The 25,379-nt window shown below is 43.7% G+C and overlaps 1 protein-coding gene across 1 annotated transcript in view; it reads left to right on the forward strand.

Annotated features, from left to right (window-relative positions):
• The window catches only part of LOC122809290 (carcinoembryonic antigen-related cell adhesion molecule 2-like), a 443,608-nt gene that overhangs the window by 13,531 nt on the left and 404,698 nt on the right, over positions 1–25,379 (forward strand). The window lies entirely within an intron of this gene.

The following is a 25,379-nucleotide window of genomic DNA, read 5'->3' on the forward strand; positions in this document are numbered from 1 at the left end:
ACACATATGAATACCCCCCTCCACAGCCAAACAGGTGAAACATACAAACACACAAAGTAAACAAACTACTGCTTCCCAAACCACAGGCAGGATACTACCAGTGGGAGAAACATTGTGGACCTGCTAAGTCTAATCTAGAAACAAAGACAGGAACGTCCCTTGCGGGACAACCCCAAAATTATAGGATTTTCGATTCCCAACATTACACCGATTCATCAAGACAGGGCACGTATGTTCTCAGACTACACGGTTGGGAAAGCCTGATGATCCATAGGTCGAGACAACATACATTATGGGTCCGGAGAAGTGGAGAGTGAGCAGTGTGTAGTGGTGTGGCTAGACCTGACCTGCAGCCAGAGAAAGGATGATTGCTGCGGAGGCGGAGTGGGTGGGGGGGATGATGGGTATGAAATTATGGGTTGAGGTGTGCCAGTGTTGGATGGAGCAGTTCTAATCGGACCGCCTCGTGCATGTAAGCAATAGTTTGAATTGGGCAGAGCATTCACCTAATGAGCAGGCATTCCCAGTTCGAGTCCCACTGTAGCACAGTCTATTTTACATGGCAAAGAATGTTATAACCACTGTTGTTGCAGCAAAACCCACTAAATAACACATAGTTATGAACTAGAATACTGCAGGGAATGCACATGTGAAGTGTCAGTGTCATACTGAATCAGTGCCAGGTTTAAGCACAAATAAGCAGTAGTAAGCATATGTAAGCATTAGTAAGCATGTTTAAATTTGTCTGCATGGGGGTCAGCACTGCCTACACAGATTAAGCAATATGGAAGCTAACTGAGTAGAAGAAAGTGTGCCCAGAAGTTAACAGTGCTTATCTCCGCCCAAACATGAGCACCCCCGCTTACGACTGCTCTAAAGTGCCTTGATTACTCTGTAGCCAATGGCCCATGTTCTGGCCAGCAGCAAAATAAACAGCCTCTACAAGGCTTGAACCTTGGACCCTTCTCACAGTGATTTACCAATAAGCCATGGCAGATATACATAACCCTGACGTTTTCACAAACATAGCATCCAGCAATACCATTCAACATTACAGGACATGTAGCTATGCATGTAGATGTATGTGTGTGTGTATATATATCTATAACAAAATAGATATATACATATTCCACAATGTAACACACATATATATATATATATATATATATATATATATATATATATATATATATATATATATATATATATATATATATATATACATACATATATAAATATCCACATATAGATATATACATATGCAGACATCCATACATCTATATGTCGTTAGATATATATACAGCAATATATATATATATATATATATATATATATATATATATATATATATTAATATTCAAAACTATATAGCACATCCACGGGACATCCATGGCAAGAGCAAAAAAGTATTCCACAAATAAAACAGTAACAAGACGTAGTTGTAAATCTCCTAGGCAGCAAAAATCCACATAAAAAGCAACGGCAGGAATAAAATCAAAAAATATATCTTATAGCAAAAACGCCAAATAGCGAGTGTCCGAACTTTTTATTGAGAACAGAGTAAGCGCTTTCACCAAATCGGCTTCATCAGACTTACAAAATCCAGAAAATCAGCATTTAAATACTCATAATTAATTAAGAAATGTGACATCATTTCCTACTAAATTTAAAGAAACACTAAGTAATCATCTAAGTAAAACCTTCACAGATACTCTGTTGTTCCAATTGCATATTTGGATCAATTAAGACAGATGAACAGTCAGGAACTAAACCCTGTTTCAGATGTAACCAATGTGATTTTATAGATAAAGCCAGAGTATTCGTACGTCCCACTACACATGTAGTGCATACTTTGAATGTCACAGCCAATTGCCAGACACGTAATGTGATTTTATTTAGCTAGATGTATAAAATGCAGTGCATTTTATATAGGTAAGACAAATAGAAGATTAAAAGAAAGAATTCGTGAACATAACTATAATATTACATTGCATAATAATCATTACGCAACTGTGAAACATGTAATGGATACTGATCATACACATTGGTTTATGTTCTCAGTTTTACAAGTTATATATTCCAATATTCGTGGTGACGATATAAAAAATTATACAGAGCGCTGTGAAATTAAGTGGATCATTAAATTAAGAGGGGATAGAACTCCAGGTTTAAATGACAAAGTTGCACTTAAACCAATTTTAGGTAGTAGGAGATTGAAAGCCTATAAACATAAAAACATAAACAATGTTTAATTTTACTTTTGTTTCTGGCTTCTATGTGATTATGAATATATACATCTATTAATATGTGTTCGTATATATACATGTTCATGAATTGATCAATTGACTTTTTATGAATTTCTGTATTTTTTATATATGTATTTTTCATATATGTTTTTAAACATGTTTTTTATTATATATGTACATATTTATATATCTTGTATTATTTGTTCGAGTGAATGAACACATGGACTGTATAGAGAAGGGAATTTTAATTGATGACACAATGAATTTATAATATAATGAATGCTTTAAAATAATTATTTATATACATGATAACATCTATAGAAATTCATTTTATGTTGATGCCAATCAACGTTGTAGCATTAAGTCATTTTATTTAGTTATTCATTCGTGAAATCAAATGTGTAATTGAAGGTTTTACTTAGATGATTACTTGGTGTTTCTTTAAATTTAGTAGGAAATGATGTCACATTTCTTAATTAATTAGGAGTATTTAAATGCTGATTTTTTGGATTTTGTAAGGCTGATGAAGCCGATTTGGTGAAAGCGCTTACTCTGTTCTCAATAAAAAGTTCGGACACTCGCTATTTGGCGTTTTTGCTATAAGATATATTTTTTGATTTTATTCCTGCCGTTGCTTTTTATGTGGATTTTTGCTGCCTAGGAGATTTACAACTACGTCTTGTTACCGTTTTATTTGTGGAATACTTTTTTGCTCTTGCCGTGGATGTCCCGTGGATGTGCTATATAGTTTTGATTATATTTAATTCGTTATTATTCAAACGGGACATTTATTCTTTGAGAACCACATATACATTTGCATATTTATATATATATATATATATATATATATATATATATATATATATATATATATATATATATATATACATACATATTCATAAATATGCTAGTATGTATATACTATACTAGTATGTGCACACACACCCTGTAACACCAGTACTATGCAAAGCATAACACAACTCTACTCACACTCTGTCTTATAGTTCTGGAACTTCCTACAAATATGTAGCTGGGCTAAGTGAGCTGGTTCCCTTGGAAGAGGTACTGCTACCTGCTATCTGTAACACTGATGCCCACACACAGGAAGGATGTCCATCACACAGGAAAGGTAAAGGGACCATGCCCACATTATGTGGTGATTTATAGTAGCTGGTTGCCGTGACAGTGGTAATTGGAAGTACTACACAGCAAGCTGCATGCAGTTAGCAAATGTAAGACACTGATTGGTGCAGATGCCATCACCTGAACAAGTGCATCACCTACTAAAGCCAGGCTGCAGTCTACCCCAAACAGCTCAATCCAGTCACAGGATAGAGAAAACAAGCAGGAAAAAAAAAAAAGAAAACAACGGGAAGAAAACCCCATCAAACAGCTGACAATGTACCCAGCTATGCAGCTGCCAGGCAGTATTACATACTTCCCACAACAGGTATGTGAAGTATATGTACATGTATTAGAATGTAGTACCTGGTCCAAAGTACTGTGATAGATGATGTGGAATGCATTATATGTGCCAGCAGGTGTTGTTGTGATGATGGTCAACTGAACAACTGCTATGGACAATAGTGTCTGTCCGTGTGGGTAGAGGGCCATGGTTGTTAACCATACAGGTCATCACAGACAGACAGGATGTAAGACATCATAGTGTGTGTTGTGTAATGGGGAATATGCATATGATGTGGACAATAGCCGGTGGTGGAAGTAAGGCCAGTATGATGGACATGGAGCCATGGACCACCACTGGCAGGATACCCAGGTGAATTTGTAATGTAGCATGGCAGAATGCCATAGGTGTGTGATAGAGTTACCTGCAAATAGGTCCCAGATATACTCCACCAATGTCAGGCCATGTCCATATGTGGCACCTGTCTGTGTTGTAGCAAGGCAGAACAGTGCAGCTGTGCAGGGAGGTGTTGTAAGATTGTGGAGCTGATGTCTGAATGTACCCCACATATAGGTATGCATATGTGTACATATGTCACAGATGTAATATCTAAGGATAAATGTATATCAGCATTTATGTCCAGAAATATACATATACCCATATGTGGACATATATATGTGCACATATATATGAAGTCACATATATCTACACACATATAGCTAAATACCAATATGTAAATGTCTACATCTGTACAAACACACATACAAACAGATATGTATGGTAAGACATGTCCCCTATATTACTACCACAGTGTGTGCTATGTGCGAGGCAGCAGCACACATAGCAATACAGACAGATATCTACAGCTGGCAGTGTGTGCACCATGGATGGGTATGTCACATGTCAGTCCCATCCTAGCACCACAATGCCCCTGCCTGTGAAGCATGCAATGGGAATATGGGGAAGTATGGCAGATGCACATGTGGAGGTGGTCAGGATTGGTAGATATACAGGACAGTCTACAGGGGTGGTATGTGATACATGTGGTGGCTAAACACTGTAGATGGTGTATGTGATCTGTGATGTGGATGTCCCATGGTCACCAATATCAGCACAGTGGGAACAAGGCTCCCACCAACTCCCACTCACAACAGCAGTCCATGTCCTGAAGGTGCCAGGTCTGGTGGCTGAGCTGGAGGAGCATGTTGGCTGTGTGAATGTGTACTGGGTGCCTCAGACGGATGTAGCACATCCCTCATGTGTCTGTGGAGCCTGGTATGGAACAGACCTTAGACCTGAGCTCAGGGGACAGGGACATGTTGGTGTGTGCCCGAGGAGGGGTGGCCCAACATCCCCTGGGTGGTTCCACCTGATGGTATTGCTGTAACAGTACACGAGGATGCCCCAGGTTGGCACACACATGTGATGTGGCCAGGTATCCTGGACAGATGGGTGTGGAGAGGTGGATCAGCTGGCCAATGGAACATATACATGTTATTGTGTCATTGTCATAGTACATATGTTGGTAGTCATAGTGTACACAATCCAGGTACATGACCAACAGCACAACAGTATGCATAGAACCCCCCCATAACACAGACTGTCAAATATGCAGCAATCTCAGAGCAGCCATACTAGTGGCATAATTGTAACTATAGTGGCCCTGACAATGGTATGCAAGTGAATAGTCTGTAACAGGCTGGCAATGTTAGTGTCCACACAGTGGACATGGCTACAACCACATAGCAGAAGGTGTGGTACACTACACAATCTGTCCAAATGGTAGTTAAGCTGTAGCCATACCTAATGAATTGTGTGTATAGTCTGTTGAAGCTGATATGGTGGGGGGGTGACAGAGATGTGTATTATGAACTGTGGTAACCTTGCCATATGAGTTGCTCAGGCCTGTTCCCAGCCTCATGTTTTTCAGGCACGATGGCACACATCCGACTGCCGGCATATTCTGCAGAGGAGAACGATGTAATAATAAACCACCTGGTTCTGCACTACCAGGTCCTGTTTGGTAGGACAGCACAAGAACAGCAGGAGCGGACTGCCCTGTGGAACGATGTCGTCCACAGGGTCAATGACGGCCTGCATAACCGCAGTTATGAGCAGGTCCGGCATCATTGCAACGACCAGCTTTGCAATGCCTGTCAACATGCTGCTGCAGTCTGTGGGGATCACCTTGCCACAGGGGGGCCATGCCATCCATCCCCCTTGACACATTTGGAGGAGCTCCTGGCCAGCCTCGTGGCACCTGCCTGTCCTAAACACTATCAACCACTAGACCCCTTCGTGGAGCTGGGTGTCACCCACACAACAGCTGAGGAGCATGCAGGTAAGGACACAGGGCACATCAGTGGACCACTGTTGTATAAATATCTGCAGTGGTACACATAGATCATGCATATCTGATATGTTATACAAATATTGTGTTGCTGCATTGTAGTGATAAACAGATGTCCAGTGGTAGTACTGTGTGAATTTGCAGTTGATGTATGGTAGTACTGCACCCAGCCTGTAGCAGTGCCACAGGTGTGGGCACTGACATTGCATCTTTCAGCCACTTATGTAGGTCCCTCCAGGGTAACAGCAAGGCAGCAGCCTGAAGCTGGTGAGTATGTCTTATGTAGATGCATGCCAACACACCAGACATGTAATGGTGATGTAATATTCCATGCACACATTTAACACACCTACCCTGAATGCATGCTGTACATGTGCATGTATTGTTGCTGTGAAATATATGGTCTCATATGGGCGAACATGATGGGGTATTGAAAGGGTATGTCACATACCTGCATGACAACTAACATCCTGTCATTGCGGAATGTATCCACAAGGAATAACATATGTTGGTAGACATGGCCTAAAGTAGTGACATGTTCTGGACAACACCCATATACAGTGCAACACCAGTGTACATACCTGCAGGGCAATGCTGACAGCTGCTGAGATACACTATGGCATATGGCATTACACTAGTCCACATTATCAGCTGGGTCTAAGCTGCAACATGTGGTGTGCAGTGTATGGGACACTGCAAGCTGACACATATGTGTAGGGCTTACCTGTCATGCATCTGCATAAATGCTGAGGGGGAGGCATGAAACACCAGTGCACTCCAGCAGGGATCCTAAGGATGTTGGGAATGGCTCTATCTGCATATAGTCAGGTCCAGGACCTGTGGCAGCCATAAACCTACCCACACTGCAATAGTGACAGCATTGCGTGAACACCATGGGATGTACACATGAGTGGACCTTGCAATCATGCAGAATAGGGGACATGTGTAGGGTAGGCTGAACGTACACTGGCAATTGTGAAAAGGCCCACACTGGTATACCCTTGCCATGAGCAGTGACTGCTGTAGTGCACACAACAAGAGGTGTGATAAACCGTCATGAGAAGGGTGTGCACACATATCCCCACATGGTGTGCATGCGTTGCGGTCAGCAGCCGCACACCTAACACAATCTGTAGATACTGCATGTGAATGTACAGGACATATGTTACATACCGGGTAGATCTGCAGTGCTGTGGTCCCATGCCAGATCATGGATGTGTGTGTAAAAGCAATAAAGGTGTGTACACTCTCCATAGCCACAGTATGCTCTGTTGGTTGTCAGTGTAAGCATTTCTGCAGTGGCCATACATGGTCTGTTGATGTTGACAGCTATAAATCAGGCATCCGGGATTCACCAATGACAACAGTCCACATATCATCCCAGGTATGTGTTGTTGAAACACATAGGGGCTGTGAGAAGTACAGCTGGCATAACTGACACTGTACTACACATTCTGCAATGGGTTGGACACTTGTAAGTTGTGGTGCACAGTACATGGCAGGGTGCAGAACAGCTACACAGCAATAATGTGTACATGGGTGCAGAGGTATCCAGGGGATGGGGCATCACCTAGTCACAGCACATGCATCATACACATGTATACTGCTGTTAGCATGGTGTGATTATAGCTGACCTGCATGCTGTTCTGTACCATATGTTGTGCATATTGACAGATGGGTAATTGGAGGACTATGTGTATGATCATTGTGCATCCTCACCTGTATGTGTGTGGGTGTGTATGTGCATCCTGGTGGTTAGTTAGTTTACCTGCATGGTCACTCTGGTGAAGTGGTGGGAGGTAGATGCATGTATGACTGTGTGTGTGCATGTGTGTGTTTGTGTGTGTGGCCATATATGCACATGTGTGACTGAGGGGTGTTCATATGGCTGTACCCACCTTTGGGACCATGCAGTACATGGACATGGAGCATCACATTGCATACCAGGAATACCTGTCATGTACTCACAGGACAGCAAATAGTATAATATCACCTGTAGCTTGGATCAGACATCCAGTGGGAAGTTAGACCCCAGGTACACACTTAATATTGCTATCAGTGGATAGGTCACCTACAGCCCATGTATGCAGCTTTACAGATGCATTGGGGAAGTAATAGTCAACACCAGGGAGTGTATCCACATATTACGGCTGACACTTGATGGGCCGATGGAACAGCATATCCAACATGTACTGAGCATTACATACACATGACACACCAGTGGGAGCTATTATGGCTACAACATAGTAGCCCACACATATAGGGGCCATGCACATCATTCCAGCCATACAAAGGGTGCATTACAGAATGACAGCATTGAGACCATGTTACTCCACTACACACAGGTCAGGCACGTAATGTAGCAACAGGCCTTGTGTTGTGGCCACTTGTGTGGCCATTTAGAGGACTGTGATGTTAATGAATGGTAGCAATGTGTGTATGTTAACAAGTGTGATGCAGGCTGGGTTAACACATGGACATATACGTGGGGCTGTCTGTAAAAGCATGGACAGGTAGGTAGTACAGAGATGTGTGTGTGTGTGTGTGTGTGTGTGTGTGTGTGTGTGTGTGTGTGTGTGTGTGTGTGTTTGTACTGTTAAGCAATAATGTACAGGTTTTAAAGTGCGGTTATTGTTTTCCCCACCAGGTGGTGAGGTGGGTTAGGGTCCCTCCTGCACCCAATCTGAAGTAGGTGTCCATACAGACACCGATGATGATGATGGAGATAATGGTGAGGCTCAGGTGGGGTTGTCAGGGGCCGACACTGCGCCAACATTTGACATCCCCCTTTTAGCCATGCCACCCTCACACACAGTTACAGTGCCTATACACACCCCAGCACCAGTGGCCATAGCAGAGGGACAGCTGGCATTCAGTGGCAGTGCACAGGAAAGTGTGGCAACCGTGCCTACTGTGTCCAGTCACAGCAGGTATAGCCGGATGTCCGGCAGACTGCCACATAGGCGGATGTCCAAGGGTACTCATGGTAGGTCCGCTGGACATCATGCCCCCGGCATAGGCAACATAGCTGCAACCAGCAGAAGCATGTTCCAGGCTGTAATCGTGGTGCAGGCACGTATCGAGCATTATACCAGACAGGGCCTTAGGCTGCAGAGGGCTGCACTTGCTACTGCAGGCGGCAACCTCTGTGAAGTGGCAGCTGCCATCCGTGCTTCTAATGAGCAAGCAGATAGATGGACAAGCTGATATGGTTCTGATGCACAGGGTGACTGTACACCAGTGTACCACAGTCCTGCAGTGTAACATGTTGTAGGGTGTAGTGTGTGAGGCATAATTGGCAGGTAGTGTAGCCATCCAGCAATGATGCCTTCTAGCTGTTAGTAACACTGCTTGGTTGTGGTCTCTAAACTGATATGCAAGTGTGTTGTAGGTGTACATGTGTCAGCACAAGGATGCCCTGTGCATATGATGATACCTGTGCCCCATCCCTGTCATCCATACCATTGATACAGGGACAGGCTGATATGGGTCTGCCATCTATACCATCGATACAGGGACAGGTTGATATGGTTCTGATGCACAGGGTGACTGTACACCAGTGTACCACAGTCCTGCAGTGTAGCATTTCACAGGTTACTATACTGGATATTGTCTGTGCCACATGGACAGGTGGCCCACTGAGGCGTGTATACCCTGCAACCTGATGTAGACCCATCCACATACACGCACACTGTTACTTGCCAGCACTGGGACTAGACCCCTACCTAGCAATGTAGTGATACTGACGTGCATGGCCTACATTGCACAAACACTGCCTTAACCACTCTGTATCCAACAGACCTAGTTCTGGTCAGCAACAAAATGAGCAGCCCTTGCAGGTCATGAACTCAGGGCCCTTTACACTGAAGTCACAACACATGACCACTACACCATGACCACTGTGGGGACAGCTGTTGTGTTACCAATATAGCTGTCATTACCCACATTGAGTGGTATTGAACACTTGCCTTTACATCCTAGATTGTGTAGTCCTTGTCATTAATATGACTGTTGCATCAGATATGTTGTTTTATCATAATGTACACATAGCAGATACATACGGTGGGATACATGTGGGAGGGTATTCGCAACCGTGACGTTTACTCAAGACAGGTATATGGTTGTATACATATAGGTGTATAGATGTCTACATGTACATACACAGGTATACACATACATATGTCTGTATGCACATCTATATAGTGCTACATATATATGGCCATATGTACACCTCTTCATATGTGCATATGTGTACATATCTATACATATACGTATCTATACATATGTGTATATGTAGGTATATGTATATGTACATATAGATATATGTGTATATAGCTATATATATATACACATCCTGTGTGTACAGATTTGCCTAGTTCTGTTGGTACACACATATATATATATATATATATATATATATATATATATATATATATGACTATATGTGCATACATATCTATACCGATATACCTACTATTGTCGATATATCTGTAGATATCCATACATTTATTTGCATATGTATCACTATCTTTTTATGTGTAGACATATATTGCTCTGTATATGTATATATCTGGGTGTGTATATGTATATCTATGTACATATATATATATATATATATATATATATATATATATATATATACATATACCCATCTATATATGTCAATATGTATATGTGTAATCATATATACACATATATATATATATATATATATATATATATATATATATACATATATATCTGGAGGATTATATGAACAGATGTTCTCACCATATGTCCTAGACACGGAGTGTAGACCTACTCCAGCCCCTATAGTCCCAACGTCGTAGTGCTAGTGGATGTCAGGTATGTATAGCAGGTATATTGGTAGACTATTGCTACTGTAATTGGGATTGTTTTCACAGACATGGTGTGTGTGGGAGGTCACATCTGCTTTCCACATGTGTACCATTGGCTACTGACAGACATCCTAAGGACATCCTGGTAAAGTTCCACTGCTAGCACGTAATGCCCCCATGGACTGCAGCATAGATATTGGCTAATATATGTGGACATTCTGAAACACTGTTTACAGTCCGGAGGTATACACAGAACCCCATAGTGCTAAACATGTGTACCATGCATGACAATATGAATGCTAACAGTCATGTAGATGGGTATAACACATAAGGACTGGTATACATATGCCACCATAGGTTATGCATTCACACACCCCTGTCTGGCCTGACACATAATAACTGCTGGTACAGGGGTGCCATGGCCACATACTACCCATTAGATAGTGATATACATCTGTACAGCATCCCACTGCTCTGTCTGACATACATGACTGTTAAGGGAATCCCGGCAGCAGTACATTCGGCAAGTATCTCCACATGACATCTCACTGGAAAACTACAATAAGCTGCTAGACATGTAACAATGCACTGTGCAGGCTACAGGCAGACTGGCTCAACACTGGCCAACATCTCCTATGGTGGAATGCACATGCACCTGCATATATAGCAGGCTCTGCATGCATGTCACACCACAGGGTAAGATACACCTGTGTGAAGGTGCATAACCACATCCAATGTGAACACAGCCACATATGGTAAGCTAGAATAAAAGTACAGTATATGGACTATCTGTTCAATACCATCCTTATATGTGCCACTCACAGTCTAACCCTACATATACTGGGCTGCTACACTGTGTGGTCTGCTGTTTGTCTGTGGTATGGGACATGTGTGTGTATGGCCCTACAAACATGTAAACCAATATGGTAACATACAGTGGAGCAGCATGTATTATCAGATAGGATGGGACCTATAACAATGACATCTACCACAGTCTGTACACAAACTAAAGAACATATTCACAATACACACAATGTCAGCATTCACCATAGTTACACAGACCTCAGCACTGTACAAACGATCGCGGAATGTCCTGATAATGTCATCAAATATTACCCGTACTGTACATAACATGTGTAGCAGTGTGATATCTCCCTGGCTTGCTATCAGATATGATGTCACTAATGATGGTGTACTGCACATATGCACCTCTTAATGCACAACATATGTACAAAGGTTGACAAAGCTGTGGCTGGAAGCACATACACAGGGCCAATATTGACATGTTGCTGTGATAACCTCATACATGTACTGTCATAACAGGGTTTGTTGCAACATGTGTCCTATGAGGGATATGAAGTCAGTAACTGCCAGGGCTTTCACCATCTACAGAGTGCAGTCCTCACACTATCTTCTGCAGTTCAAAGATATGTGCTCTGTAGGTAACACAAGACACCAAGGGCACGATGCACTGACCAGTCTGCAGACGACCCTGCAGATGCAGCTTTCTCATAAACATAGTACTGACATGACAGGTATTACAACATGTAGGACAGCCATATCCACACACACACACACTGTTAAACCAACATTACTCCACATGCAGTATAGCAGCACTTACAGTCTGTAGTCAGGTCAGGCACATCCCCCTCCTGTGTGTTGCCCTATTTCCACAGTGTAAGTTGTTAGAGGTAAATCCCCAATCCATCTGAGATGCATTTTGCCAAACGACAGATCTAGTTCCTGCCCACAGTGGATGTAAAGGGCCAACACCAAAATGATGTTCCTAGATACTGGAGTGTGATACCATGCAATTGGCTATGGGAATGTTACCACAGCTGTTCCACATGCACTCAGCTAGAGGAGGACTGCAATTGGTGCAGAGACCATCAGCTGATAATAATCATCACTTACAAAACACAAGCTGCTGCCTTGCAAAGTAGGTGTACATCCCACATCCACCAGAGAGGGAGTGGCTGGGACAGACAGAGACAAAGTATGTCAGGGAAGGTGTGGGTGAGTAAAACTTAAGCATGTTTGTGTCACACACCTACCAGTACGGGGTTTAAAACACCTGACTGACTATGCATAGCTATCACATGTGTATGCAGTTATTGCATGCGCCACATAGCTTACATGTTGGTGAGCTGTCCAGACGTATATGTGCTGGTGAGTGACATCTGAAACACTGTTGCGATACAGTAGGTGTAGCACATGAGCCTGTCCACATGAACAGGTGTCAGCATCAACACAGCCATACTCTGTAAGGGACTCATACACATTGCCACACTTGGCAGGGTAACAAATACACTTCCTAACCAGTTACCTTGCCACAATACAGTAATGCATAGGTATCAATTGGCCCACAGGGGTTATCCTGGAGTTCTATGGTCAAAGGGTATATGACAGTGTCTGACATTGGAGAACATGCTTCAGTATGCCAGTGGGGTTGGTATTGGGTGTGAATGTAGTCGGAAGCACCATACACCACACACACAGACACAGGGTGCTAGTACCGGTGTGCATGTGTGAATTGCTTCATGGGTGTGTAGTGGTTGATGGTGCCAGACAGCTGTACAAGGCTAGGTGAGGGGTATATCTTGGCATCAGGTCACATGAGAATGGTCTGCATTATGGCTAAGGGGTGTAGTGTCCGGAATGGACCACGCAGGTGGGTATAGTATTCACCATCCAGTCTCCTGGGTTACTATTGCGCATGGCCAGTGCTGTGCAATGCTTGACATGTATGGGTTCTATACACCATGACATGGACGGTGTTTAGGATGTGCACACGTCCCACATTCATGTACAGTGGCATGTGGAAGTGTACCTGGTTTGTCTGGCCCATGTTGTGTACACAGAATGTTATCATCAGATGTGAAAGTCCCGCCCTCATGTGGCGGGACCAGGTAATGGACAGCAGGTTGACTCTGCACCTACATTGATAGCAAGCTACAGGTATTTCCTGTTGTCAGTGGCATCTGTCCATACAGGGCATGTGTGTAAGGCATGGTATGTCCTTTGTGGATCACATTTGATGGAACCACAGTTGTTGCAGGCATCCAGTGGGAAACATACTGAAGGCGCACTGTCTAAATTATGTGCCTATCGTATTGATGGACAGGGTGCCATGGCCTCTGTAGGCCACTGCATTCACACCATAGTTACTATCAGTTGCCAATATGCAGTGTACTACACACATCTTGGCTGTTGCCTTGCCATGTGTGTGTGTATGAGACATGGGTTGAGAGTGTGCACTGGGTAATACTGGGATTGCTAACTGTGATTGCCTGGCCTTGATGTCACATGTATGGGTATGTATATGCACCCCAGCCTCTTGGCTATTTCATAGCTGCTTTCCCTGTACAGTGGACATTGTGATATGTACTAGGGCCACCATATAAGAAAATTGCAAAAGCCGCTACACATTGGGCCCAGGTGTCACACACGCACACCCTCCTCCACACAGAACATGAGGTACAAACACACATACACACGCACACACCTGTCATGTCTGGGAGTAGAACCCCTACCTAACTAATTTATTACACTGCATCGCTATGCAGTTATAGTATGCACCACAGTGATTACTGCAGTACTTATTCCCCAAAGGTGTATATCACATTGGTGACATCAGCAGGATCGCCAAACTAGGGCATTTGACATGTACTGAGTGTGACTAGCCTAAAATGCATTGCTCCCTACACAGACCATGGACCACACACAAAACATTCAGAACTGCCATGGGTGGGTATAGAGCCCTACCAGAGTTCTGAATCACACTACAGCAGTACACACTTATGGCATGCACTACAGAGATTACTGGGCTACAACCTTCCCAGAGGTGTATTTTGGGGTGGATGACATCAGCAACCTTACCAAGGTAAAGCATTTAAATTGTATGGGGCGTACCTACCCTACAAAGCATTGCTTTCTACACAGACTGACACTCAGTTGCCAAGGCTGGGGTTAGAACTCCTACTTAAGTAGTTTATCACACAACAGCAGTACACATTTATGGCATGTGCCACGTAGATTACTGGCATATCACTTCTCCAAAGGTGTATTTCACAGTTGATGACATCAGCACACTTGTCAAAGTGGACCATTGGAGGTTGTAGTGTCTGTGAATGGACTCAAAAGCTTTGCTCCCTACACTGATAAAGGAACACACACACAAGCACACACACTTGCCATGGCAGGAAGTAGAACACCTGCCTACATAGTTTATCACACTACAGTGAGATGCAGTTACAGTACCCACTATGGAGATTACTGGGCTACAGCTTCCCAGAGTGTATTACTACATGAATGACATCAGCTGCCTTGCAAAGGTTGAGCATTTGGATTGTGGGGAGTGTGGCTAGCCTAAAAAGCACTGCTCTCAACAGACAGACAAACACTCACATACAGTTGCCATGTCTGGGAATAGAACTCTTAGCTAACCAGTTTATCACACTACAGCAGTACACAGTTATAGGACGCGATATGGAGATTACTGGACAACAGCTTCCCAGAGGTGTATTACTAGGTGGATAACATCAGCGGTCTTGCAAAGGTTGAGCATTTGAATTGTAGGAAGTGTAACTAGCCTAAAAAACATTGCTCTCTACACAGACAGGCAGACACACACACACACACACACACACACACACACACACACACACACACACACACACACACACACACACACACACACACACACTTGCATGTCTGGGATTAAAACACCTACCAAACTACTTTAGCAGACGACAGCAGTATGCAGTTACAGGATGCTATAAAGATGACTGGCCTACAATTTTCCCAGATGTGTATATTTCTAGTTGGATGACATCAGCAGCTTTGCTTTGATTGAGTATTAAAATTGTAGAGAGAGTGACTGGCCTAAAAAGCATTGCTCTCTACACAGTCAGACAGACATGCACACACACACAGACACACACACACACACACACACACACACACACACACACACACACACACACACACACACACACACACACACACACACACACACAGTTGCCAAGTCTGGGATTCAAAGTCCTACCTAACTAGCTTGTCACACTACAGCAGTAAGCAGTTATGGGACATGCCATGGAGATTACTAGGCTACAACTCTCCCAAAGGTGTGTTTCACATTGGATGACCTCAGCAGGCTTATATAGTAGGGCTATGGGGAGGGCAGTGTGTGTGCATGGGCCATTACCCATTCATATAGGGGTTGACATGCCACATGTGGTCACACACAGGGTCATATTTCACAGGTACATGTATACAGTTGCTAGATGACTACTTCCTTGTACAGTCATGTTGCACAGCTGGCACGTGCACCACATGGTTTGTAATGCTGACAGATACTGGTGGCTAGTATCTGCAGTGAGTGACATCTGCACCTCATGTCTTTGGGGCCCTTTGGCTGTCTGCTGGGTGGGACAGGCTTGGATGGCTCCTTGTCACAGCCACCCTCTTCCACACATCTCTGTCCATCTACCTTTGGCTTATTATAGTGTGTTATCCTTACATATATGTCTGTATTTATATCCACTGTGTGTGCAAGGCATGAGTGGTGCATACTGACAAGTGTCTGCACTATCAACTGCGACTGCCAGAGATGTCTGGTCCACTGGTGTTTGCAGATATGGCCTTTATGTGTTTAAGTGTGTGAGTATGCCAAGTGTGACTTTTCAGTATGCTGTTGCCTTACATTGCCTTCAATATGTTGTTGCCTTACATTGCCTTCATTTCTCTAAGTTTATGAGCATGCCCAGTGTGGTCGTCTGTATTGCAAGTGTGGGTCAAGTCCTGGTAGTTTGTACTGCAGTGCTGACCTTTGTGTTGTACACTGACAGGTAGCATGCTGTCTCTGCAGGGTATCCATCAATCATTTGGCATTGACTGTTACTATATTTCTGCATAGCGGGGGGCACACCTGACTGTTTCTACATCTCTACACAGGATTGGGGGGGGTACACCTGGCTGTTATTATATTTCTATGTAGGTTGGGGGGAGGGCATACCTGACTATTTCTACATTTCTACACAGAATTGGAGGGGGTGGCACACCTGACTGTTACTATATGTCTACATAGGATGTGGGGCACACCTGACACTTGTACACATTTGCTGGGACTGTACTGGTATGTCAGGTACTCCATTTCAGTCTGCAGTCTTACCTGTTGTGCTGGCTAGAGGCATACCAGTGTACTACAGATCGTGGCTTTCGTTGCCCTACATATTATTGTGTGACTTCCTACCCTTCAGAACTAACAATCCCACTGCCTGCCCTACTGTGGTCTGTCTGTGTAGGCCTGGGCAGGGGGGGGGGGTAACCATAGCCATCATGCTGGGGCCATGGCACAGGCTCTGTTTGGATTTGTCTACACCTGTCCTGCTGGCTGACACTGTTGTTGGATATGTGAACTGTCCTTACTGGCATATGTAGGTCATATGGACACACATGTTGCTCAGCACATTTCCTGCAGTGGGTTTTGTCACCCTGTGTAGTACTGGCTACTATGGTTATTCCAGTATGTGTTACAGATGTCATGGTGCCACTATAGATGTCTACTGTCTGCTGCCATAACATTCTGCCACCCAATTCCCTTGCATGCTCACATCCATACCATAGCTACAGGTAACAACACATTCTACTCCATATGGCAATTGGTAGGTCGATTGACTTACATTGTGGGTGTGCCAGACTTGCGGGTGGTGCTGGTGGGCTGCCTATGATGGATGCACATAGTACACTCCCTATACATGGCTGAGCACAGGTAGTGTCATGTTTGGCATCCATTTTACTGTATGTGCGAGTCAGAGAGAGGTGTTATTCCCTGTGTCCCTACTGTGTCAGTGCATGTGCTATGCGTTGCCTCTTTGCCAAGGCCAGGGCATACTAGGCATGCCTCCTTTTGCCTACTGGGGCAGGCTCAGGTTGTTCCTCCTCCAGGTCACTCTGTGCCTGTGCAGGCCTTGGCATTGGTGGGGGGCTGTGTGGCCCTGTCCCAAGCTGTTCCTGCTGCAGCTGTTTCTGCAGGATCATATTGTGTAGCATAGCACATACCATAACAATTTGGGTACATGTAGCTGGTGGATACTGCAAGGCTCCACCAGATGTGTCCAGACACAGGACCCGTGACCTGAGCATCCCAAACACACATTCTATTTTATGTCTGGCATGTGCGTGTGCCTCATTATTGTGTTGTTGTTCAGGTGTGTGTGCATTTCTGATGGGTGTCATCAGCCACGGCTCCAGTGTGTACCCAGCATCCCCCACTAGGTGGCTTTAGGGGATGTCCTCATTGGCAAATCTCTGGTACAGCTGCGTCAGATGCCATATGTGGGAATCATCATAGCTTCCAGGGCAGCCTGCACACACATTCATTATAATGCTCTGGGCATCACATACAAACTGGCAGTTGATGGAGGGGATGCCCCTGCAGTTGATCACTGGGTGGTGCTTTGATGCATATGTGCATGCAGTCTATAGCACCCACTACCCCAGGGTATTCTGCTATTTGGTGTAAGAGACACATATTTCTAGTCAACACCTCACGGGTGTTGAAGAAATATATGTGCTCACTGGCATGTGCTGACATGGCATCCAGGAACTGGTGGAATACTCTGGATGCTGATGCCTATGAGATCCCCATGATATCCCCAGTTGTGCTCTGGAAGGTACCTGTGGCTAGTATACCTAGGCCTGCAAATACCTTGGTATCCACTGGGATGGGTTTCCCTCAGTCAGTTTGGTGTGACAAGTGTGGCCGGCACAGCTCAACACATTGCTGTAGGAGGTCTCTGTCCACCCTATAGCGCTCCACTATCTCCAGCTCATGTAGCCCCTGGTAGGTTACCCTGGGTCTGTACAGTCTTCTCCATCTCCTCACTGTGGGTTGTTCGGCAGCATTCACATCCTCACCACCATCAGCCTCTTGCACATGTTCTTCTATGTTGCCTTCTGTAGCCCTTCTCATTTTGTAGGTTTGTTAGTTAAAATTTTCCTACTTGTATATACGGATGGAGTAGAGTGTAGGAAAAACCAGAGGGGAAGGTGTTTGCTTAGTTTATAGTAGTGTTCTGGGCTGGGCTGGTCTGCTGCCTGTGTAATTGGCTAATTCTGATACATTTCACCTGCCAGCTAAGCTAGCTCTCCTTGATTACCTTCCTACTGCTGTTTTCCCTTCCCATTGCCTTCCTGTTTAAGCCCATGTGCGTGCCACGCAGAGTGCTCAAATGTGCACACTGCTACTATTTCCTGGTTTAACCACTTTTTTCTTCCTGTACAACATGGTGAGTGGCGTGGACACCTGCTTAGGCTTTGTAAAGACTGCTAGGCAGGTTTAGACACACCCCCTAGCTTAGCTGTGCTAAGCTAGAAACAACCCCGAGCCACAGGGCCTCCAATCTGCTAATAGTATGCCTGACACACACCCCATGATGTCACCTACCTCCTAGGCTTGCACCCAGCTATTCCTACTCTTACACTGTTGGGACCTGCCTCACATTCTGGGGAAAACTGGGATTCACTATCCTTCCCCTCATTTGCATAGGATTGCCTGCTAATGCATAGTTACATGTCTCACACTGAGCCTCCACCCTTAGCAACCACTACACACTGGCCAGGTTGTCTTCTGCCTGCCATTGACTTGCATGTCAGAATACTGATTTTAGTTAGAATGATTAATTTAGGTTTGTTTTGTTATTTTCCCCCCAATCCCGTTTGCACGCCACTACCCTACACAAACAGCCGAGATCGGCTAATAAGAATTAAAGTTGATTTTTTAAATTTTTGTACTGTTTGCAATGCCTTATTCTTGGCCATTGGCATGCTTACTACATGATATACAGCATTTATTTGGAGCTGTTATAGCTCCGTTTTGGATTTTGCAGAAATGTACTCAGTTACTAACCGAGTGCATTTCTGCTGATTGCACTAGACCTGCATGGACGGTTGCAAGCTTCCTGGATCACAAATTCATCTCATTTGCATGGATTTCTCCTGCAAATGGGGTGATTTGCATACAAGGGCTTTGTCCATGCAGGATTAGTGCAGGAGCTCTCGTGCACGCCCCTGCAGGCTGTTCCTGGATCTCACGGCAGACATATTGCCTGCTTGAGCTCCGGCACTGATATTGCACGCCGTGCAAGTTTTTGAGAATTTGGGGGAAAGAAACTACTAATTCTGGATACATTTAAAGCTTGTGGGGTGTCTCAGCCTCAATGTACACTTAATATTATTACTTTCATTTAAGTCAAAGCTTCCCAAATAATCTTTTCATTCAAGGTCAGTTGATGATAATATTTTTATGATAGTAAGTAGTTTTAGTAGAAACAGTGATGAGTGCTAACAAGAAACATTATTTGGAGTACATGACTACTGTCACCAAAGTGAAAGGTCCGTGAGATGTTTTATTGGAAAAAAAACAGACCCATGGGAGGTATCCACAGCAGTACACAGAAGAGGAATGCCTACAGAAAATGAAAATATGATCCTCTTGTAGCTGTCATTCCTTTGATTTAATTTTTTTAAGCTAATATGGAGTTATTGGCATGAACATTGCCATTATAGATATAACAATTAGGGAACCATCTATCTGCTGAAACATTTTATCTATCTGCTGAAACATTTTGATGACTAAAAAAGGTCTTGATTAGACTTAGCTAATATTAGAAGTTTTTAATTATAGCAATAATCTGTGGTGGATTGTTTTTATTTAATATAATACATTTTATAATATAGCAGAAATCCATGCCAGATGTACGAGTTACTGCCAGATGTACATTTGACTGGCAGATTTACTTTTAAAGTCTTTGCTCATTTGATCTCTGCCCCCAAACCAATTTGTTGTTGTATAATAGCACTTAATTATAACATGGCTACTTTTGTTTAAAAATGTATCGTTTTCTTCATCTGTAGATGAGGTTCTAATATGTGAGTGTTGCTCATGTGCCACTTTGTTATTCAGTAATCAGCTGCCTGAAATACCTTCTGCAGACCTGGTAGTAAGAACTGAACTCAGAAGAAATGATTGTATGAATATAATATAATATAATATAATATAATATAATATAATATAATATTATATATATATATATATATATATATATATATATATATATATATATATATATATATATATATATATGTTCATAGGTTCATAGGTGTGTACTAGGCTAATGGCCTTGGGGCATTTACAAGCCTAGCCCATAGAAGTGCCATGGCATCATGCCACCTGATGTTAGTTCCCAGTGCCTTTAGCAAGTAGAGCCACTGGAGTGATCCCCGGGGTGAACTTTCTTCCACTTATCAAGATTTCTCTTGAAGAGGGCCAGTGAGGTGCTCTGCTTGACATGTATGGGAAGTCTAATCCAGAGCATGGGCAGTCTCTGGGTTATGAACCTGTCCCTCCAGCATGTTCTGTTGATTGTGGTAATGAGGTTGAGTTCTCTGGTGCATGTGGTGGGGAGGGATTTCGATTTCTTTATATGTAGCATTTCTAACAGAGCTGGGTCAGACATGGCTTTGTAAGTCAAGCGGAGATAGCCTCTTAGTAGATGATATGCGACAGAGAAAAGCTGGAGTTTTTTGAGTCTTTCCGTGTAGGACAAGTGTTTAAGGCCTAGGATCCTCTTCATGAGGTACTTTTGTGGCCTTTCCAGCTTTTGCATGTGTCTAGTGAGGTACATGTCAAATGGGGCATTATACTCGATAATTGGCCTAATGAGGGAAGAGAAGAGGGAGATGATGACCTCTTTCTTCCTGGATGCAAAACCCTTGGTAATGAGATGTGCCATATAGAAGGACTTTCTGGCCACAGTGTTGGTCGAAGGAGAGGTTGCTGTCAACCTGTGCCCCCAGATCTCTTATAATGCCTTCAGTGTTCAGTGGGCTCCCATCGATATGGTAATTAGTTGGAAGTAAGTTGTTCCCAAAGGGGATGAAGATTCATTTTTTGGCATTAAGCTTAAGGCCATGGTTTTGACACCAGTCATTGATCTCAGTGATGCCTTTCTGTAGGATGTCTACATCACTTGGGGAATTAATAATGCCTCACAGCTTACAGGCATCTGCAAACTTGGTCAGCCAGAGTCCCTCCATGTTGGCTTAGACGTCTGAGAAGTAGATGCCTAACAAGAGAGGACCCAGGACCGATCCCTGTGGTACTCCACTCATGACTGGTCAGCAGTCTGACTTGGAGTCTGCTACTTTCACACTGTGGGTTCTATCTGCGAGCCAATTTGCAACCCACCTAGTAATATAGGAGTTGATGCCTAGTTTTGTGAGTTTATCAATAATTTCTGAGTGGGGAATGGTATTAAAGGCCTTGGCCAGATCGAGGTAAGCTGTATGAACTGCCTTTCCCTCATCCACAACTCTGGTGACTGACTCAAAGAAGTCAAACAGGTTGAGGAGGTATGATCTACCTTTCACAAAACCAAATTGAGTGGGCTCTAGAGTTTGGAAATTCCATATATCCTTGTTAATTAGGTCCATGATGATGTGCTCCATAGCCTTACATATCAGACTTGTCGGGCTAATGGGGCGATAATTCCCAGGGTCAGTAGTCACCCCCCCTTTATGGTGAGGGATGTCTGTAGCAGTGTGCCATTTGGTAGGGACAAAGCCTGAAGTGAGGCTGTGAGTGAACAGGGCACACAGATGTGGTGCCAGTTCACTTTGTAGCTCATGTAGAACACATCCAGGGATATTCTAGGGTCCCATGGAAGCTGCATTCTTGGCCTTGGACAATGCAGCCTTAACCTGTGCTGCAGTAATCCTCGGTGCCTGGCATTCCTCCTGTATTGTGATTGGTCCTTTAGGGGGGAGAGAGGGATAAAGTTGGCACTGAATCTGTTGGCCAGTATGTTGGCAATATCTGTTGGCTCAGTATACGTGGTACCACTGTGCAGTAACTCAGAGAAAACCTGGGTATTGCCATGGGGATTATTGATATAACTATAGAAGGCTTTGTGGTTGTTTTTAGTGTCTGCTGCAATTCTGCCTTCATAGCTGGCTTTAGAGGTTTTGATGAGAGATCTCAATTTTTTGTTGAGGCTAATAATTGAGTTTATTAAAGTATGCTATTAATAGTCAATATGAATATGTCATTAATAGTTGATATTCTCTCAAATCAATCTCTCCTTATGACTTGTTTTACTCTATAATTATAGATTAGCCATACTGATACACAAACCCCCAGATTCAGCAAGCCCTGCACAGTATGCAGGACTAGTGCAGGAGCTCCAGCAGGAAATATGTCTGCCATGCGATCCAGGAATAAGCTGTAGGGACATGCACAAGCGCTCCAGCACTAGTCCTGCATGGACTCAGCTCCTGTATGCAAATTACCCTATTTGCAGGTGAAATCCATGCAAATGAGGTGAATTTGTGATCCAGGAAGCTGGAAGCTGGCTGTGCAGGACTAGTGTAATTTGCAGAAATGTACTCAGTTAGTAACTGAGTACATTTCTGCAAACTACAAAACGGAGCCATGACAGCTCCAAATAAAGGGTGGATATTATGTAGAAAGCATGCCAATGGCCAGAAATTTGGCTACTGACATGGAAAACAGTTGCAAAAAGAAAAAAAATTAACTTTTATTTTTTTGTAGTCAATCCCATCTGTTTAAGCATAGGGCAGTGGCGCGCAAATGGGATCAGGCGAAAAATAAAATAAAAACCCTAAAATAAGCATTCTAACCAAAATCACTATTTTGCCATTATACTCAATGGCAGGCAGAAGACAACATGGTCAGTGAATAGTGGTTGCTATGGGGGGATGCTCAGTGTGGGACCTGTAACTGTGCATCAACAGTCAATCCTATGCAAATGAGGGGAATGATACTGAATCCCAGATTTCCCCTGCATGCTAGTCAGCACCCAACAGTGTAAGAGCAGGAATAGCTTGGTGCAAGCCTAGGAGTTAGCTGACATAATAGGGGTATGTGTCAGGCATACTGTAAGTGGATTGGAGCCCTGTGGTTCAGGTTTGCCCTTAGCTTAGCAGAGCTAAGCAAGGGTGTGTGTCTGAGGATGCCTAGCACTCTTTACATTGCCTAAGCAGGTGTGCACGCCATTCACCGGGTTTTAAAGGAAAAAAAATAAACCTGGAAATGGCAGCTCTGTGCACATTACAGCACTGTGTTTGCACGGCATGCCCCCGGGCTTTAACAGGAAGGCAATGGGAAGGGAAAACAGCAGTAGGAAGATAATCTAGGAGAACTAGCATAGCTGACAGGTGAAATGTATCAGAATCAGCCAATTACACAGGCAGCAGACCAGCCCAGCCCAGCCCAGAACACTACTATAAACTATGCAAATACCGTTCTCTCTGTTTTTTCCCACATACTCTACACCATCAGTGTATACAAGTGGGGGAATTTTAACAAACAAAAACAACAAAATGATAGTGGCTGCAATAGCTATCATACATCAACATGTGGAAGAGGCTGATGGTGGTGAGGATGAGAATGCTGTTGACCAACCCACAGTGAGAAGATGGAGAAGAGTGTACAGACCCAGGGTAACCTACCAGGGGCTACATGAGCTGGAGATAGTGGAGCGCTATAGAGTGGGCAGGGACCTCCTACAGCAAATTGTTGGGCTGTGCCAGCCACGCCTCACACACAGAACTAACAGAGAGGAACCGATCCCAGTGGATACCAAGGTATGTGTAGGCCTAAAATACTAGCTACAGGTACTTTCTAAAGGCCAACTTGAGATATCATGGGGATCTCACAGGCATCAACATCCAGGGTACTCCACCAATTCCTGGATGCCATGTCAGCACATGCCGGTGACCAGGTATATTTCCCCAATACCCATGATGCGTTGGCCAGCAATATGCATCTCTTCCACCAAATAGCAGAATACACTGAGGTAGTGGATGCTACAGACTGCACACACATATGCATCAAAGCACCACCTGGTGAGCAGGGTAGGGTCTACATCAACTGCAAGGGCTTCCCACCATAATAGGGGTAATGTCCTGACTTATGACCCCTGCCTCTGGGTAACCTGTGTGAGTGGACCATATATATCTGACAGTTGCAGATGTTAGTGTATACACTCCTCAGTATGCACCAGTCATGCTTTGCGCACACATTGGATAGGAATACACACATATATCCAAGGACAACACACTATTATATGCCAAAAGTACACATACATAGATGTGTGGAAGAGAGTGACAGTGACAAAGAGCCTTCCATCATGAGGCCTGTCCTACCTGGCACACACCCAAATGGTTATAACCACATGATGTGTAAATGTTACTCACTGTAGAAATTAGCCACTGGTATCCCTCAGCATTACAGACTCTGTGGTGCAAGTGCTAGGTGTGCAACATGATTGTACAAGGCAGTAGTCATCTAGCAGTTACATACACATACCTGCGGAAAATAATCCCAGACATGGCAACTGTGTGTGTGTGTGTGTGTGTGTGTGTGTGTGTGTGTGTGTGTGTGTGTGTGTCTCTGTCTGTGTAGTGAGCAATGCTTTTTAGGCTAGTCACAGTCACTACAATTCAAATGCCTTACT

Source organism: Protopterus annectens, chromosome 8.part0 (assembly GCF_019279795.1).
Source record: "Protopterus annectens isolate FY-2018-M chromosome 8.part0, PAN1.0, whole genome shotgun sequence".
In the NCBI taxonomy this organism is placed as follows: domain Eukaryota; kingdom Metazoa; phylum Chordata; order Ceratodontiformes; family Protopteridae; genus Protopterus; species Protopterus annectens.